Source organism: Carassius carassius, chromosome 6, assembly GCF_963082965.1.
Source record: "Carassius carassius chromosome 6, fCarCar2.1, whole genome shotgun sequence".
Taxonomy (NCBI): Eukaryota; Metazoa; Chordata; class Actinopteri; order Cypriniformes; family Cyprinidae; genus Carassius; species Carassius carassius.
The window spans coordinates 35013574-35033157 of record NC_081760.1 but is presented as its reverse complement, the minus strand read 5'-3'; the positions used below and the strand labels follow the sequence as shown (position 1 = coordinate 35033157).

Genomic DNA, 19584 nt, shown 5'->3' with positions numbered 1-19584 from the left:
AGTAGAACTAACAGGAGATTTTTTTTTTTTCTTTTTGAGATCAAAAAAAAACACCTCATTGACTTTACTAAATTTTAATGGTAAGTGGTTGCAAATAATAAAACTTTAGCTATATTTAAATTTAACAAAGTTGTTTAAATGTAGCTGAACTATATTGACCAACCACTTACCATAAAAAAAAAAAAAAAAAGTTCAATTAACTTCAGTGCCTATATTTTTAGCATTACAAGTGTAAAACAGTTACAGTATGACTCATTACACGATTTGGGGCTTGCTCCTATGGTCATAGCATCTACAGAGAAGACAACTTGCCTCTGCCTCAGCCCATGGTTTCAAGTCACTGAAATATTTAAAACATTGCATCCGGAATTTTTCCCAGCCAGTGGGACAGCTTTCATCATGCTGAAAATCTGCAGAGAAATATAAGCAGTTCTTACTAACTGATGAATAGGAAGCCTGACCAGTCATGAGAGAGTAGAAAACTTATTAAAAAGAACAAACTCAGCCCATTGTTCACTTACCTTTAGATTGGACTCCACTTACAACCAAAGCAAGAATGAATGCTGCAGAAATCCACATGCTGACACAGTTCTATTTACATCATCCAAAATAAATGTAAAGAACATGCATTGACAAGTTTTAACACACTAAGAATCAAAATACAGCAGAAAACCCTCTTACCAATGGACTCAAAACTCAACTAAGCACACTCTAACACCCCCGATGTAGTTCTCTGATCAGTGGTTGCAATCAGCTTCATTTATACCCAGTTGCTCAGTCACAAACACTGGTTCAACACCAATGAAAGCTCTGTTAATCTATCAGTCCTTATTTGGTAAACAAGACCCTAGGGCTGCACGATTAATCGAACGATTGTGTTGTGTGATTAGTAGTAAATCTTCAGCACCTGCTTTCAGATTGAGCAGCATTTACTATACACAGAGCCATAGTTCTCTAACAAACTACACGAAATCCAACCCACTATGCAACTGCCAAAACATACTCTGTCAAAAAAAAAAAATACAATTTGTGTGAATTACCATTTATAATGCATGGAAGACAGAATTCATTTCATATGTAATGCCTGTTTGCATGACTGATGCAGATTTGTAAATTTAATTTAGTTAATGGATTAATTTAAATACATTGAATTAATGTAATTAGGCAGTTGTATACATTTAATGTAGAGTTAAATCTAGATTATATTGAATTAGATTAATTTGATTTAAGTAGAAAATCTAAATGGTAAATCACACAAAATTTCTTTTTTTTTGACAGAGTATGTTTTGGCAGTTGCATAGTGGGTTGGATTTCGTGTAGTTTGTTAGAGAACTATGGCTCTGTGTATAGTAAATGCTGCTCAATCTGAAAGCAGGTGCTGAAGATTTACTACTAATCACAGAACACAATCGTTCGATTAATCGTGCAGCCCTAGGGTCTTGTTTACCAAATAAGGACTGATAGATTAACAGAGCTTTCATTGGTGTTGAACCAGTGTTTGTGACTGAGCAACTGGGTATAAATGAAGCTGATTGCAAGCACTGATCAGAGAACTACATCGGGGGTGTTAAGAGTGTGCTTAGTTGAATTTTGAGTCCGTTGGTAAGAGGGTTTTCTGTAGTGATGGCAAAATCGAGGCCTCGTGAACCAATGAAACAGTTGAACCAAATGTGCCATATTGTTTCGAGGCTTCGAATCAATCCGACACCCGTCTCAACGGTGACACCTAGTGGTCACTTGCAGGTGTTGATCTGAAACAACCTTGACGAGCCATTAAAAAAATGTGTTTTTTTATTATTATAATGTTCTAATATGTGAAGCTTGTAACCTATAGGCTCCTCACTGTGCATAATGTTATTTTGGTCATGAAAAATGAATATTAATAAAAGAAATCAAGCCACAATGTCTCACTTTTTTAGAGATTTTTATTCAAAAATATTAATTTATCTGCTGTGGAAGGACTTAGCCTACTTCTTTTTTTACAGATAATTTCTCCAGCCTTTGAAAAAATCCTCTCACAAGGGACACTTGTTGCTGGCAAACAAAGATATTTTTTTGCAAGGACATACAAATGAGGAAAGATTACTGCTCTCTCTTTCCAGTAAGTTAGTGGATCATGAGTTCTGGGCAAATACGCATCGTTGATGTATTTTTTCACTTCCACTGTGGCATCAGCTGTAGCATTGTGTATCATCTTGGTTTGATGGATGCAAGTATCAAAAAGTTCCCATAAACTGTCCTGTGTTTCTACTGGTGTTGATGTTGATGGTGATGGTGATGATGATGATGATGATGGGTGTGATGTTGACAGAAATGTCTGAATAAAAATGAAAACAGCAATTAGTAACAAATCCTAAACTGACGGCATATATGAAGGATATATTATATTACATGATTCAGATTACATAACATAACACAGACTGAAACTGCTCACCAGGATTTGTGTTTGAACGCATCAGTGAAGCACACTCCAGTGTGATATGCTTTTCAGTTTCCTGGGCTTTGGCAGCATTTCCAAATGCCACATTTTTGAACCTTGGGTCCAGCAGTGTAGCCAGTGCCAAGGCTCTAAAACTCTCATAACCTCCACATCTGGAGTGCAGACCTTCTTGCAGATGTGAGCCTATGAGCCAAAACAGGAGAAACACATATTTATAATAATGACAATAATATGACAGTTATGGCCAATCACATGGGTAGTAAGGTCATTGTGGCCTACCTAATTGAACAGTTGATTCCTGCGTTGTATTTCCTTTTTTCTGTGCAAGCTTGTGCTGCAACATCCTGTACAGTGGTATAAGCTTTGAAGCAGACACTCTCTTTTCCTCTGACATCTCTGTTGTTGCGAGTTTGAATGGTTGCAGTATTGACAATGATTGTTCAATAATGTCATAATCAATACTTTCACAGGGGAGCAGTATCATTGTTTAAGTTGGAAAGTGCAGCAGCCACTGGTTCACGTTGGTCATACAAGCGCTGTAGCATGTCAAATGTGCTGTTCCATCTCGTGTCAACCTCCTGTATCAGTTTCAGAGTTGGTCTTCCCATCAAGCTCTGCATCTCCACAAGCTTGTCCTTTGCTTTGCAGCTGGATCTGAACAACCCCACTATCTTTCTGGCCTTCTGGCGTATTTCATTGATGACTGGGGTTTGATCTAGTGCCTTTTTCACAATCAAATTTAAAGTATGAGCAAAACATGGGACATGGCGAAGGTGGAGTAGCTGGGCACTTAGGATCATGTTAGATGCATTGTCAGTCACCATGCACTGAACTTTGGAGGTTATTCCCCACTCAGCCATTAGCAAGGCTTTAGCCTCCATGAGATGCTGGGCTGTGTGGGTTTGGTAAAACCTCCTTACACCCAGTACAACAGTTGCCATTTTTGCCTCTGGTGTTATGTAATGGCAAGTCACACCAAGATATCCATCCATATTAATGGAGGACCACATGTCAGCTGTAAGGCTAACAAATTCTGCCTTTTGTAGGTCCTCCATTGTCTTCTCCTTGGCTTTGTTGTACTTTTCGCTGACCATTATTTTAAGCACCTTCCGGGATGGGAGGACATAGCTTGGATCAAGCTTGTTCACAAATGCCCTGAATCCCTCATCGTCCACGATGGTGAAGGGCTGCAGATCCTTCACCACCATGTTTATAAGAGCCTCATCCAATTCCCTCTGTCTGACTTTTAAAAGAGAAGACAAAACATACTTTCAGACAAATACATTGGAAAAATACAGCTTCAATTAGTGCACATCTATTAAAAGTATAGCCTACTGGTTCATTATTTGGAAACCTTCCAGTGTTTATAATCAGTACTTTATATAACTTATAAACTTTATAAACAGTGTCCCAAAAGGTTGTAATTATATTTCAATTATAATTATATCCCAAACAATGCATACCTTGCTTAGATGGCCCAGCAGTGTCAGTAGCAGGCCTAGGTACAGGGGGAATGCCATCCTCTGCACCCTGCAAAATGGCAGGATGAGTGCTCCTCAAATGGCGCATCATGGATGATGTATTGTTGCAGTAGGCTAGCTGCCGATCACAATAAACACATCTCACTTTATTTGGGGTTTCTAAATGCTCCCACACCACAGATGTACGGCATCTCTTCTCTTCCATTTGATCTATCTATCCAAATCTATCTATCTATATATGAATCGATCTATGTATCTAGATATGTATCTATAATCTATGTATCTATATATGTATCTATGTATAATATATGTATTTATATATGTATCTATAATCTATCTATATATGTATCTATCTATAATATATGTATTTATATATTTATCTGTAATCTATCTATATATGTATCTATCTATTAATCTAGCTGTCTATATATATTTATATCTATGTATCTATTAATGTGTCACTATAGGTATACTCTGTCTGTCTCTAGCCTCTCAGTCAATGTGTTGTGTAAATTTAAATGTAAGTCTAAATTGCCTATAACTAATCAAATCGCACTATGTCACTATATCACCAAAAATCCGCTATCTCAAAGTCAAACTCCTCTCACAAAAACCCACGAGGTCAAAATGCGTTTACTTCACTTTTATACAGATGTGCGATTGTGTGGTCTGTTCCCGACCGTTCCAATCAAACGCTGATTCGGCGGACCACACCTGATGAAACAATTAGTGAAACACTTCGAGGCTTCGTTTGGTCATAGTCACGTGACATGGGTGTTTCGAATCACGCTTCGGATCAGTGTTTCGACACATCTGCGCTTCGGGATCTCGCAAAGCTTCGGAACGACTGTTTCGCTTCAGCCATCCTTAGTTTTCTGCTGTATTTTGATTCTTAGTGTGTTAAAACTTGTCAATGCATGTTCTTTACATTTATTTTGCATAATATTGATGTTAATAGAACTGTGTCAGCATGTGGATTTCTGCAGAATTCATTCTTGCTTTGGCTGTAAGTGGAGTCCAATCTAAAGGTAAGTGAACAATGGGCTGAATCTTTTCTTTTTAATAACAGTTTTCTGCTCCATGACTGTTCTGGCTTTCTATTCATCAGTTAGTAAGAACTGCTTATATTTCTCTGCAGATTTTCAGCATGATGAAAGCTGTCCCACTGGCTGGGAAAAATTCCGGATGCAATGTTTTAAATTTTTCAGTGACTTGAAACCATGGGCTGAAGCAGAGGCAAGTTGTCTTCTCTGTAGATTCTATGACCATAGGAGCAAGCCCCAAATTGTGTAATGAGTCATACTGTAACTGTTTTACACTAATGCTAAAAATATAGGCACACTGACATTGAACTTTTTAAAAAAAAAATTATGGTAAGTGGTTGGTCAATATATTTCAGCTACATTTTAAACTACTTTGTTAAATTTAAATATAGCTAAAGTTTTATTGATTGCAACCACTTACCATTAAAATTTAGTAAAGTCAATTAGCTTTTTTTTTTTTTTTACTGCAGGTTTGATCTCGAAAAGAGAAAAAAAAATCCCCTGTTAGTTCTACTCTAATTCTAAAAATTTTTTTTACATGGTCAAGGGTGTCTTTTTACAGAGGTCAAGTGTTTACTGATCAAACAAATCCTGTATCTCTGTGCCATGCATCTTTCAAAGTCCGCGTCATGCTCCCCTATATTTTAAGGGGTGTATATGGGGTTTGTTTTCAGCTTTCATTAAATGAAGTGCAATGCACTTAACCTTTTTTCATCCTGTCAGAAAAAGTGCCTTGAGCTCGATGGAAACCTTGCATCAGTCCATGATAAACGCACTAGCGGTTTCCTCAAGACCTTTCTGAGAAAATGTGCTAGTGGCATGCCCCGAACCTGGATTGGTGCTCATGATGCAATTAAGGTAACCTGTCTTCTCATTTACATTTAAATCTCAATCCAACCAGTGTCGGATTTGTCATATTTAGAGTGACCCATAAGTGTTGCTTGTTCACATTTAGTAAAAGCTGGTTTGCACTGCCCCAACAAACCAGAGTTTCACACGCAATGAAATCTGATGTTCATGTAAACCTACCACTGTAAGAGATGATAAAATGATGGATATGGCAACAAGTTCAGTAATGTTGATGTAACGTTCTTAGAATAATGTCTGGTTTTGGAGTGATGGCTCAAAGTTTGACTACAGTGACTGGCTTACTGGTGAGCCAAATGATAATGGAGGAACCGAAAATTGTGTGGAGCTGGCCTATGGAGGTAAAATGTCCATATCTGAGGTTATTTAACAACCTCCTTGGTATTAAACTTGTAAAGGTTTCAGACCTCTATGTTTTATTACACTTATGGCTTCCTGTTTGCACTAAAGCCTATCTGACTAACTTCCTGAATGTAACTGAATTTCCACAGCTGAGCAATGCTGGAATGATCTGGACTGTGCCACTCCTCTCAGTTTCATCTGTTTGATTTCTCTTGCTGATTGTTAATCTGGTCTGTCCATCACCAGAGAGGCTTTGGTTTTTGGATTGATGTTAGTCACTGCAAAAATAAAACTGAAGTGGACTTTTACCCACATGTATGTTTTAATTTGTCTCTTTCTTGAGGGTGTGTTGGTTTTTAAACCCTTACCTGACCCTTTGGTTGGTTCCAACTGGAAGTCAAGGAAGGGACCTGTGTTTAATGGGCTTTGTAGGGTCAAGTGAGCAGTTTATACGGACAAGTATGTCACTTTAAGGAATATAGTGAGCGCAGGGGGACTCCACACCAGTGACGTTTGTATTCATTGGTTCCGACGTCTACCCAATAGTATGTTCCTGCACAACCGGAGGCTGCAGATCTAGGACCGCAGTTCTAGGACCCTAGTTTTTCGTGACCGTGCCACCTACCGTACTGGACGATATGGTGATGGCTGAAGTTTCAGGACCGCACTTCTAGTACCCTGTTGGTTTAGTTTGCGGTCACGTTACTTTGTATATAGCATCACTTGAGTCACAATTTTAAATTTAAACATGATTTTACACAAAATATAAATGAAATATCAATTTTGTAAAATTGATGTAAAACAATTGTAAAAAATGAAGAACCTTAAAAGTCTTAGTCTCTTGAATTATACAGTATATTGATTAACCTCCTTAAGGTGAATTAGCTCATTATCAGGTAAGTTAAAGTTGGAATCAGCGTATGGAGTCACTAAATTACAGCTGATATTTTAAAAGTTGTTGAGAGGCAAGACAAGACACAAGAATGTTTATATATATATATACAGTTCAGACCAAAAGTTTGGAAACATTACTATTTTTAATGTTTTTGAAAAGTTTCTTCTGCTTATCAAGCCTGCATTTATTTGATCAAAAATACAGAAAAAATGTAATATTGTGATTTAATTTTAATAAAATAAATAATATTGTTTTTAAATTTATTATACTTTAAATTATCATTTATTTCTGTGATGCAAAGCTGAATTTTTAGGATCATTATCACATGATCCTTTAGAAATCATTCTAATATGATGATTCATTATCAAAGTTGGAAACAGTTCTGCTGCTTAATATTTTTTCAGAACATGTGATACTTTTTTAGGATACTTTGAATAAAAAGTAAAAAAAAAAGCTGTTTTTAAAATAAATATTTTGTAATATACACTACTGGTCAGTAATTTGGGGTCAGTAATTTTTTTTCTTTTTAAATAAAATCAATACTTTTATTCAGCAAGGATGTGTTAAATTGATAAAAAGTGATAGTAAAGAAAATGTATTAGAATATATATTATTAGAATATATTAAATATATTATTTTCTGTATTTTTGATCAAATAAATGCAGGCTTGATGAGCAGAAGAAACTTCTTTCAAAAACATTAAAAATAGTAATGTTTCCAAACTTTTGGTCTGTACTGTATATGTCATTTTTGCGACAACACAACAGCACCAAAGCGAACCCCTTTTCCATCAGTTGCTGCATGGATAGAATGGCTGTAGGCTTCAACTCTAGAGAGAGCGAGAGATAAATAAGAAACATTTGTTTAACATATTAAACTGGAATATATGTGGCAGTGCTGAAGAAGGGGGGGGGGCGTTGCAAGTAAGTTTGAACACACCCAAATACAATCCGACTACGCCACCCCGTAAGGAAACGGGGAAATAACCAAAAATAAGGGACACAGGTTCGTAGGCTGAGAGAGGCGTGTGAACAATGTACAAAGACTTTATTCAAATCACCATAATTAGTTAAAACATCAATGATAGTCAATGTCAATTGTCAGGTCACCATCAAACACTGTCACAATCAGAAACTCTGTGTACTGGACAAAATAAAAATATTTGAAAATACAAAAGAATAAACAAAAATAATAATAATAAAAGACACAGGCTTTCCAGTGGCAGGGGGGCAGGCTAGATGGAGTGAAGACCCTATCTGTGGATTCGTGTAACACACACACGCACACACAGTGAGAGGTGAATCCAAGCAGCACTGCACTCCACACAACTGCACCACCACCTGTAATACTCCAAACTAGCCAGCTAGCCTCCCAGCCCCGGGCCAGCAGTGCCTAGAATAAACCAAAACAAAGAAAACAAATTAAATTCAGTAATACAGTGGAAATATTTCCATCAAAGTAAACTAAAACATTTATCAAGAAACACTATTACAATATCAAACTTAAAATATTGTATAAAGTATATAAAGTATACAAAACAAAATACTAATAAACAACAATATAAACAACATCCCACAAAAATGAAATGAATGCAACAGTCCAAATCGAGCAGGTCCCAGAATCAGCGTTCCCCAACACTAGCGTGGAAACACTTATCAGGGCACGAGCGATGACACTAATAATGCCCTAGATGTAAACCAGCCCAAAAAGCAGGGAAAGAAAAACAGCAGCGCATCCTCCTTTAACGACAGTATAAACTTCCGCCTTCAAGAAACGTGACGGGAGAGACAGCTCAGCACACTAAGAAAGAAGAATTCTTAATTAATTACTTGTCTTGCGAAAAAGAGGAAGCAGATTGATCACGCTTACCCAAAGCAATTCCTCGTGCCACACGAAGTTTATAGTCGCTCACAGCTCATAATGAATTAACATGCAGGAAGACTTTTCACTGATTTCATGGCTAAGAGTTAAACAGATAAGTAATCATCCGACGCCAAAATAACAGTAGGTAAAAAAAGAAAATCACGCACATACCTGACATGCAGTGGACAACCTGTGACCCAACCGGGCATAAAATGCACGTCTGCACCTGCACACTCAGTATGGGAGGTACCAGTCGTGACGCACCCCAGGCGATCTAACTCCAGCCTTAAAATACCATCAGCGCCACCTCCAATAGGCTATGGTAGGTGACAATCATGCACCAATGAGCCAATGAAACTAAACTAAGTCACCCACCTTGCCACAATCTACCCCCAGCTCTTGAATCGTCGCCCCGCCGATTATTCCAATAACCCTAATCCCAAGATCTAAACAATGCGGATATAGAACCGGTTGAGGCCTCAACAGCCTCCAAACCTGCCACCCTCCCTACAGCCCTAGGAAGATGGTTACGGTTAGAATGATGACCAGCAGTAGTTCGCCTAGTACGCCTCACTGCCCCATTCACATATGATGGACCAAAGGGACCAAAATCAGTCAAAGGTAACTGGCTTACGGCGCCCTGCCCTGATGGTCCAGGAACCACAGGAGCCTCAACCTCCACATCCACCACAGGCGCTAGTGAACTGGAGTCCGCCAAAACGGGGCCCTGACTCCCTGACTCCATAGCAGCCGGCAAAGTCTCATGTACGACCCTAAAAAGGTCAACTTCCTCCATTGAGGAAGGATCCTCCAACAGTGGTTCCTCGCCAACCGACGCCCTATTCTCTGGGGGGGGGGGTGCCAAGGGCTCCCGCCCTATTCTGGCCTTCAACAGAGAGCGATGAACATGCCTCACCCTACTCGCATTATTGACCGGGGCAATGGTGTATACTGAGCCTCCTATTCCAGGTGCTTTCAGTACCTGATACACCACTGCACTCCAATGGTCCTGGATCTCGTGACGACCCTTTAGACCATAGTTACGGAGATAGACTAACTGGCCTTCACTCAAGGGTGCGTCCCGGATACGAGAGTCATGCATCTCCTTGCGGCGCCCTGCATTTAGACGCAGCTGTTCCCGGGCCCCTTCAAAGGCCACCTGCAGTCTAGTCTGATGCTCCAACACCCAACTGTAAACACTACCAGGACCCCTCTCCTGACCACGACCCAACAGAAAATCTACAGGTAGTCGGGGTTCCTGTCCAAACATGAGAAAATAGGGAGACTCTCCAGTCACCTGATGGGGAGTAGTGTTATAACAGAAGAGTAGTTGGGGCAATGCAGAGACCCAGTCATCCTTCCGTGAACTAGGCAGGTGTGACGAGTGGGGCGGGGCCGAGGGACATGGGAGCGAGGCCGGGGGAGTGATTGGAGATGAACTACACCTGTTCGACCCACCGGTCTCGAGGCCCATGGAGGAGATGGAAGGATATAAAACTGGAGCGACGACAGTGAAGGACGAGAGAGGACCAGGCCTGGGATTTTAGTTGTGTTTTGGTTTTTATTTTATGCGCACCAGTCGTCCGTGAGGGGCTGGTGCGCTGTTTTGTGTTTATTTTGTTATTAAAATGTGTTTGATTGTCTGCCGGTTCCCGCCTCCTTCTTCCGGATGAATATGAAGGTTTTAATCATTACAGTGGTGCCGAAACCCGGGAGAAGGAGGGACGCGCTGCTGAAGATCCCTCGCCGCTGTGGTGAATCCGCGGTGCCATCGAGCTGGCGAGGAGTGTGCCGCCATGGACGCTCGAGGCGGTGGGCTGGAGCGAGTTGCCGGGGACGGGCGAGCTCGCTACCGGCCGCCCACGATGTGGAGAGACGGCTGCCGTCCGTGAGGGAGCGGAGGAGTCGGCGCCGTTCGCCAGGTGGCCGGAGCCTGCTGCCTCCGCCGGAACGGGGAGGAGCAGGGAACGGGGGACTCCTGCCGGCTGCCCAAAACCGGAGGAGCCGTCACCGTCCACCGGGCGGCGGAGGAGTGTCGTGCCGTCCGCCGAGGGCCGCCCAGTGCCACCGCCAGGCACCGCGGAGGAGATCACCCAGCTGGTGGAGGGCCGAGCAGCGGTGCGTCTGGGAACCGGAATTTTTTATTTTTTTTTTTCCTCTCTCCCCTCTCTCGTCTCTGTCGCTCCTCCTTCCATCTCCTTTTCTCTCGCCTCGTCTGTCCTACCCCCAGGTTCCCGCAGGTCCCTGTGAGCGGCCCCCCCGGAGGGGGGGGGGGGGGGGTCTAGTAGAGCGCAGTCTCGGGAGTACCCCCCGGCCTGCGAGGGGCGATGGGGGTATGTGACAAGTGGGGCGGGGCCGAGGGACATGGGAGCGAGGCCGGGGGAGTGATTGGAGATGAACTACACCTGTTCGACCCACCGGTCTCGAGGCCCATGGAGGAGATGGAAGGATATAAAACTGGAGCGACGACAGTGAAGGACGAGAGAGGACCAGGCCTGGGCTTTTAGTTGTGTTTTGGTTTTTATTTTATGCGCACCAGTCGTCCGTGAGGGGCTGGTGCGCTGTTTTGTGTTTATTTTGTTATTAAAATGTGTTTGATTGTCCGCCGGTTCCCGCCTCCTTCTTCCGGATGAATATGAAGGTTTTAATCATTACAGCAGGGTACGCAGGAGATTGTGCAGGGTCCTGTTAAAGCGCTCACACTGCCCATTGCCGGCAGGATGCCACGGGGTAGTGCGAGACTTCTCCACCTGGTATAAGTGACACAACTGCTGGATAAGGGAGGACTCAAAATTACGGCCTTGGTCTGAGTGGATGCGGGCAGGAACGCCAAACTTACAAAACCACTCAGACACAAGTACCTGGGCTACGGTTTCAGCTCGCTGGTTCCGGGTAGGGACTGCCTGCGTAAATTTAGTAAAGACATCAGTCATTACCAATACGTTCTCAATTCCCGAACGTGAGGGCTCAAGCAAGGTGAAATCGATGGCCAAGATCTGATTTGGCCTTTCTGCCAAAAGGTGACCCATAAAACTCTGAACTACAGGCTGGGTGTCCTTCGCAGCCTGGCATCTCTCACATTCACGGCACCACTGAGCTACATCAGCCGTAAGGCCTGGCCAATAACAGCGCTGTCGAACCAGCTCAGTGGTGCGGTCAATGCCCTGGTGCCCATGCCCTTGATGAACCTGGGCCAAGACCTCACATCGCAAAGTAATTGGGAGAACCAACTGAAAACCCTCCTCACCTCCATCTGGGCGAAAGACGCGGCGATGCAATATACCCGCTCTATCCACCAGCCGATCCCATTGGCGGAGTAACACGAGGGCAGCTTTAGGCAGCTGTCTCCGCTCTGCTGGGGAAGGGGGAACACCTTGTCTCCAAAACTTTAGAATCTGACCAATTACGGGGTCGGCTTGCTGACAAGCGCCCATGTCGCCCTCAAAACCAGGCAACACGGAGACTACAGCTTGAGTTGCTTGTGGACGCGATTCTGCCACAAACACCTGCTTAACAGTGGCTGGCACTTCAGTTCCCAACAAGAGTGCATTCATCTCACACTGCCCAGAGGGGTCCTGTCTGGAGAGGGCATCCGCATTTCTATTGCTCCTACCCGAGCGATACCTGATGGTAAAATCAAACGCTGCCAGCTGGGCAGCCCAGCGTTGCTCAGTAGCAGCAAGCTTAGCGGTCGACAGATGGCTAAGAGGATTATTGTCAGTGTAAACGATACAATTGTGCCCTAACAGATATTCGCGAAATTTTTCAGTCATGGCCCACTTGAGCGCCAAAAACTCCAATTTCATGGAGCTATAGTTAACCATATTGCGCTCAGTGGGCCTAAGACTGCGGCTGGCATACGCAATAGGTCTTACTCTCCCATTCTGCTCCTGAGAGAGCACTGCTCCCAAACCACCATAACTAGCGTCCACCTCCAGGATAAAAGGTAGGGAGAAATCGGCATATGCCAACACCGGTGCTGTTGTAAGCCTCACCTTTAATTAGTCGAAGCTCTGTTGGCACTGTTCCGACCAGGCATCAGCAAAGCTCTTACCAGCCCGTTCCCGGGGCCTACCAGTAGTACACTCAGCCACCACACGATGCAGGGGGGCTGCCAGTTTCGCGAATCCCTGGACGAAACGGCGGTAATAACTGGCAAACCCCAAGAATGAGCGCAGTTCTGATGCCCCGGTAGGACACCGCCACTGTGACACCGCCTCTATCTTGCTGGAATCTGTGGATACGCCCTGAGCCGAAATCACGTGACCAAGATACTTGACCTCTTTCTGGAAGAACGCGCATTTTGCCAATTTGGCCTTTAAACCCTCACGCTCCAAGCGACCCAGCACAACCACCAAACGCTCCAGATGCTGCGAAACAGAAGAGGAGAATGCTACAATATCATCTAGGTACAGCAGTAACGAGCTACCCTGTTGGTCTCCAAACATCCGTTCCATCAGACGCTGGAAGGTGCTTGGAGCATTACAGAGCCCAAAGGGCATACGGTTAAATTCAAATAGGCCAAATGGTGTACAAAATGCGGTCTTCGATCGGTCTTTTTCATTGACGGGGACCTGGTTATAACCACTAGCCAAATCCATGGTGGAAAACCATCCAGCCCCCGTCAAGAAATCTAGCGGCGACTCAATGCGCGGGAGGGGAAAAGCATCCTTTCTTGTTTTCGCATTTAGCTGACGGTAGTCAACGCACATGCGTAGACTACCATCCTTTTTCCTAACCAGCACAATGGGTGACGCATACGGGCTACAGCTTTCTCGGATCACGTTGGTTTCTAATAGCTGGTTAATATGAGATTTCACGACCTCATATTCTGATGGCGGAATCCGCCTATACCTCTGACGAACGGGCACAGTATCCAACAGTGGTATCTCATGCGAAATCAAATTGGTGCAACCCAGATCACCGTCATGAGCTGAGAACACGGATTGATATCGCTTCAGCAATGCCCTGACCTCACCCTGCTCTCTCTGAGACAGGACTGAAAGATCAACTGCATCAATTGGTTCTTGAACTGGTGCAACTATTTCCGCAACCTGAGAACGCACTAAGACCCTCATTGGCTCTACCTCAGTTATCCCAGCTGGCAGGCTTACCACTTGAACACTATTAAGTGTTCCCAATGTCGCACCTGCGTACAACATTACATCTACGGTCCCCAGATTTACCATGGGCAAATAAACTGTCCCCCGAACCCCTCTAACCAGCGCAGGCGAGGCTAGCAGGCCAGCTGGCAGTCCAGACACCGGAGGCTCGAACAACACGGTTCCATCCGCATATTGTTCGGAACAAGTAGCAGGCACCAGCTTCAGCATACCACCTGGAATGCGACACGACTTACGACCCCGCAATTTAGCCCTACCAATACGCACCACAGAAGGCTGGTTTCCCACTAGATGGCAATGTTGTAACGCCTGTAAGACAAATTTTGGGGCCTCCACGGAAGAGGGAGAATCAAATAAGCCAGGGCCATACTGTCCAAAGAGCTCCCGGTAGCATCGACTAAGAACATTCATTCCCAGTACTCCAGGAACTTGAGTACAGATGCCCCCAGGAGGATCCCTGACCACCAAGACCCCGCACTTAGAAATCAACCGGTTACACATCTCAATGTCCAATTCCATGTAGCCAATATAGGGAATTGACAAGCCATTGGCTGCACGAAGTTGGAGCCAATGGCACGACTTTAAATGGTCTACGCCCCATGATTGGAAATGAGTTTGGAAACAGCTTTCGGTAATGGTAGATACCATTGATCCTGTGTCCACTAAGCAGGGCACTGGAACACTACCCATATGAACAAGCAGGTGTGGGCATGACGACATCAAATGGGATAAAATAGTACTGGAGCCATTTTCTTCCCCAACCACGCCTTGGCTCTGCAACGCGGTGGGAATTAGTTTCCCGATGACATAGTTGAGTCAGGCTGTCCACTAGCCATTAGTGATGAAGCACTTGAAGGGAAACGGGCAAGTACGCGTTCTCCATCACACTCCCTAGCGAAGTGGCCCGATTTCTGACATCTACGGCACACAATCTGATTACGACGAGGGGATTGACTATGGGGTTGAGGGGCCTGTAACCGGGCGATACTTTGAGTCAGTTTACTAATTTGTTCTTGCTGCAACCGCAACATTTCTTTAACTTCCCCCAATTCGGACTCCTGAGAAGACCTCACGGTGTTCTCACGAGGCTCACTCCGCACCCCATACTGGATACCATATGCAGAAGGGAGCGAATGACTACGACCCCTTGAAACCCCTAGCATGCCCTCCCGTTCCCACCGAAGTGCCTCACAACGTACGTCTAAAAGAGTCAGAGTAGGTTGACTTCGTACCAACTGTTTAAGCTCTCGCCGGAGAGAATTATCATTCACGTGCTCAATAAATTGATCACGCAACAAAACTTGAAAATTTGGCATGGCATAAGGCGACTTTTGCTTCACTCGCTCCAGGAGGCCGATCAGAGCGAGGGAAAACTCCAACAAAGACTCCCCCTCCTGCTGCCTCCTAGAGAAGAAAGCCTCCTGCAAAGAAACATATGACCGTGAGCAACCATACAACTCCCTAAGCACCGAAATAATTTTTACTGGATCATTACGTTCATCATCGGAGCGGTAGCGAATCTCCTCCCTTGCTTCTCCCTCCAAATGGTCAAAGAGGAAGAATGCTTTATCAGATGCAGACATATAACGGGCCTGCATACAAGCCTGGGCCTCCTCAATCCACTCCTCAATATTAAGACTAGACCTGCCACTAAATTTTGGGCACCCCCGATCTCGTGGTACAAAAACGTACCTCTCTGGTGGGGCAACGCCTTCATTACTTGACTGTGGAGTGGAAAGAGGGGGGCCAGAAGCCATAGCCTGCGGCCCACTAGGACCCGGATGAGCAGATGATTGCTCCTGCCGCAATCTGTCATTGTCTGCTCTCAACTGAGTTACTGTTTCTCTTAATTCTCGCAACTCTTCCTCCATATTTAACTACAAATCTCACTTACCACAAGAGAAAAGTGCTCACTGGACATACGCTGCTGTTTTTCCTTCGTCTTAATGTTTTCACCACAAACTCAGTCCTAGGAAAAAAAAAAAACAAACAAACAAAAAAAAAAACAGACAGCACACAGAGCAAACCATATACAGGTACACGTCTCTCCCGAAAAAGAAAGCCAACCCTGCCGACTACGCCACAAATGTGGCAGTGCTGAAGAAGGGGGGGGGGGGGACGTTGCAAGTAAGTTTGAACACACCCAAATACAATCCGACTACGCCACCCCGTAAGGAAACGGGGAAATAACCAAAAATAAGGGACACAGGTTCGTAGGCTGAAGTAATCTGAGAGAGGCGTGTGAACAATGTACAAAGACTTTATTCAAATCACCATAATTAGTTAAAACATCAATGATAGTCAATGTCAATTGTCAGGTCACCATCAAACACTGTCACAATCAGAAACTCTGTGTACTGGACAAAATAAAAATATTTGAAAATACAAAAGAATAAACAAAAATAATAATAATAAAAGACACAGGCTTTCCAGTGGCAGGGGGGCAGGCTAGATGGAGTGAAGACCCTATCTGTGGATTCGTGTAACACACACACGCACACACACACAGTGAGAGGTGAATCCAAGCAGCACTGCACTCCACACAACTGCACCACCACCTGTAATACTCCAAACTAGCCAGCTAGCCTCCCAGCCCCGGGCCAGCAGTGCGTAGAATAAACCAAAACAAAGAAAACAAATTAAATTCAGTAATACAGTGGAAATATTTCCATCAAAGTAAACTAAAAAATTTATCAAGAAACACTATTACAATATCAAACTTAAAATATTGAAAGTATACAAAACAAAATACTAATAAACAACAATATAAACAACATCCCACAAAAATGAAATGAATGCAACAGTCCAAATCGAGCAGGTCCCAGAATCAGCGTTCCCCAACACTAGCGTGGAAACACTTATCAGGGCACGAGCGATGACACTAATAATGCCCTAGATGTAAACCAGCCCAAAAAGCAGGGAAAGAAAAACAGCAGCGCATCCTCCTTTAACGACAGTATAAACTTCCGCCTTCAAGAAACGTGACGGGAGAGACAGCTCAGCACACTAAGAAAGAAGAATTCTTAATTAATTACTTGTCTTGCGAAAAAGAGGAAGCAGATTGATCACGCTTACCCAAAGCAATTCCTCGTGCCACACGAAGTTTATAGTCGCTCACAGCTCATAATGAATTAACATGCAGGAAGACTTTTCACTGATTTCATGGCTAAGAGTTAAACAGATAAGTAATCATCCGACGCCAAAATAACAGTAGGTAAAAAAAGAAAATCACGCACATACCTGACATGCAGTGGACAACCTGTGACCCAACCGGGCATAAAATGCACGTCTGCACCTGCACACTCAGTATGGGAGTGTCGGGTCTCGGGGCTAATCACCTGTCTTTTTGGTGTGGGTGTGTGTGTGTTGGGATAGTTTGACAGCTCACCACGTCTGCCTGTTTGTGTTTTCCCCGCCTCCCTTGTTTCCCCGTTGTTAACCTTAATTGCTCGCCACCTGTTCTCTATGTCCTTCTAATTTTTTCCCCTTTATTATTCCCTGTGTTTCTCTGTCTATTGTCAGACTGTTGTTATTCAAACCAATAGCTCCGATCCTCTAGCAGCTCTTTGAACTCACCTTGTCGTGTCTTGTCCTCAGGCTCCAGTGTGTTTAGTTGATTCCTCTGCCCTTGTTCTTACAAGCCTTGAGCTCCTAGTAGCTTCCAGCTGTTCATCCCTCCGGTCCGGCGGTTATACGTACTTCTGTGAAACGTGACTCATCTGCTACTCATCCTGTCACTGCGAGTGAAACGTGACTCATCTGCTTCTCATCCTGTCACTGCGAGTGTAACCTGTGAACCGTGACTCTTCTCCTCTGTTTCGAATAAAGCCTTGAGTTTACCCGCATCTGAATCCAGCCTGCTTTCTCCTGACAGAACAGTCTGACCAGATTATGGATTCAGCGGGATCTGATCCGCTTCGCTCGGCTCTCGTTCAACAGGGAGTGTTGTTAGGGCAGCATGCCACCCAGCTCAACACCACCGCGCAGGATGTGGACGTTCTCAGTGCCCGAGTCTCCGAACTCCTCACACGGGTGGACGACCTTCAGCGAGAGGCAACGAGCCGGGGGCCCGTTCCTCACACCAGTATGTCACACGAGTCCGAACCCCATGCCAACAATCCGCCGGTCTACGATGGCGATCCTAACGCCTGTCAAGCGTTTCTCTCCCAATGCTCGCTGGTGTTTTCTCTGCAGCCCCGGCGTTACGCAAATGAAGAGACCAAGGTGGCTTATGTCCTTACACTCCTCTCGGGCCGTGCCCGCGAATGGGGAATCGCCGTATGGAGATCGCGGGCTCCCTGTTGTGCCACTTTCGCGGATTTCAGTCTAGAGATGGCCAAATTGTTTGATCGCTCTGCTCAGGGTGACGAGGCGGCGGCCCAGTTATCACGACTGTCTCAGGGGAGGAGCTCCGTCACTGACTATGCTATCCAGTTCCAGACTTTAGCTGCGGCATGCGGCTGGAATGAGAGCGCGCTGCGCGCTCGTTTTCTTGAGGGGTTGGATTTCGCCATTTCGGATGAACTCGCGGCCATAGAGCTCCCGCGGGAATTGGATAGGCTCATTAGTCTCGCGCTCCGCATTGAGGGTCGTCTTAGCCGGCGCCGCCAACAACGGCAAACACCCGCCCCGTGGCGCCACCTAGAGTCCTCCTCTGCCAGTTCAGCCAGCCGACAGCCCTCGGAGGAGGAGCCCATGCAGTTGGGTCGTCTACGGCTTACACCACGGCAGAAGCAGGAGCGTCTGTCGTCGGGGGCGTGTCTATACTGCGGCAAGGGAGGCCACTTCGCCCTTCAGTGTCCGTTAAAAGCCAGGGCCCACCAGTGAGGAGGAGAGTCCTGGTGGGCACGGTTCTCAGCTCAAGCTCTCCTGCAGCACGCACTCAGCTGCCGTTCCAACTCTCCTTCCAGAGTCGTTTACACACTGGTCTCGCCCTTGTGGACTCAGGGGCTGAGGGGAACTTCCTTGACGCTGCCTCTGCTCAACGTTGGAGAATCCCACTTGTTCCTTTAGTTAGTCCCGTTTCAGCATGGTCATTAGCTGGCCGTCCCCTTACCACCATCACCCACGTCACTCCTAAGATAGACCTCCATATTGCTGGCAGTCATCATGAGCGGATTGAACTGTTTATTATTGATTCCCCTAAGGCTCCTTTAATTCTGGGACACCCATGGTTGCACAAGCACAATCCCCACATTGATTGGGTTAGTAATTCTGTTTTAGCCTGGAGTCAGTCTTGTCACGTGTCATGTTTGGGTGCTGCTTTTTGTCCTGTCTCTGTGTCTTGTGTTCCTCAGGAGGATCCCTCTGACCTGACTGGTGTTCCGGCGGAGTACCATGATCTTCGGGCGGTCTTCAGTAGGGCCCGGGCCACCTCGCTACCTCCGCATCGCCCTTACGACTGTGCCATTGATCTCCTCCCGGGCTCTTCTCCGCCTAAGGGTCGTTTATATTCCCTTTCAGGTCCTGAGAGAGAGGCCATGGACAAGTACATACGTGAGTCACTTCAGGCTGGGCTCATCCGCCATTC

General features: G+C 44.9%; 3 long non-coding RNA genes across 3 annotated transcripts in view; 2 read left to right on the top strand and 1 right to left on the bottom strand.

The window, feature by feature from the left end:
* The window catches only part of LOC132142762 (uncharacterized), a 98921-nt gene extending 83199 nt beyond the window's left edge, over nt 1-15722 (bottom strand). The window contains exon 1 of the long non-coding RNA XR_009434107.1: nt 15706-15722. This is a non-coding gene — a long non-coding RNA (uncharacterized LOC132142762). The remainder of the gene's footprint in view (nt 1-15705) is intronic.
* LOC132142014 (uncharacterized) lies at nt 4798-5157 on the top strand. The gene is made up of 2 exons (XR_009434000.1): nt 4798-4949; nt 5060-5157. It is a non-coding gene; the product is annotated as an uncharacterized LOC132142014 (long non-coding RNA).
* Nucleotides 5650-6487, top strand: LOC132142013 (uncharacterized). Its single transcript, XR_009433999.1, has 3 exons — nt 5650-5822; nt 6061-6172; nt 6323-6487. It is a non-coding gene; the product is annotated as an uncharacterized LOC132142013 (long non-coding RNA).
* Nucleotides 15723-19584: the final 3862 nt, after the last annotated feature.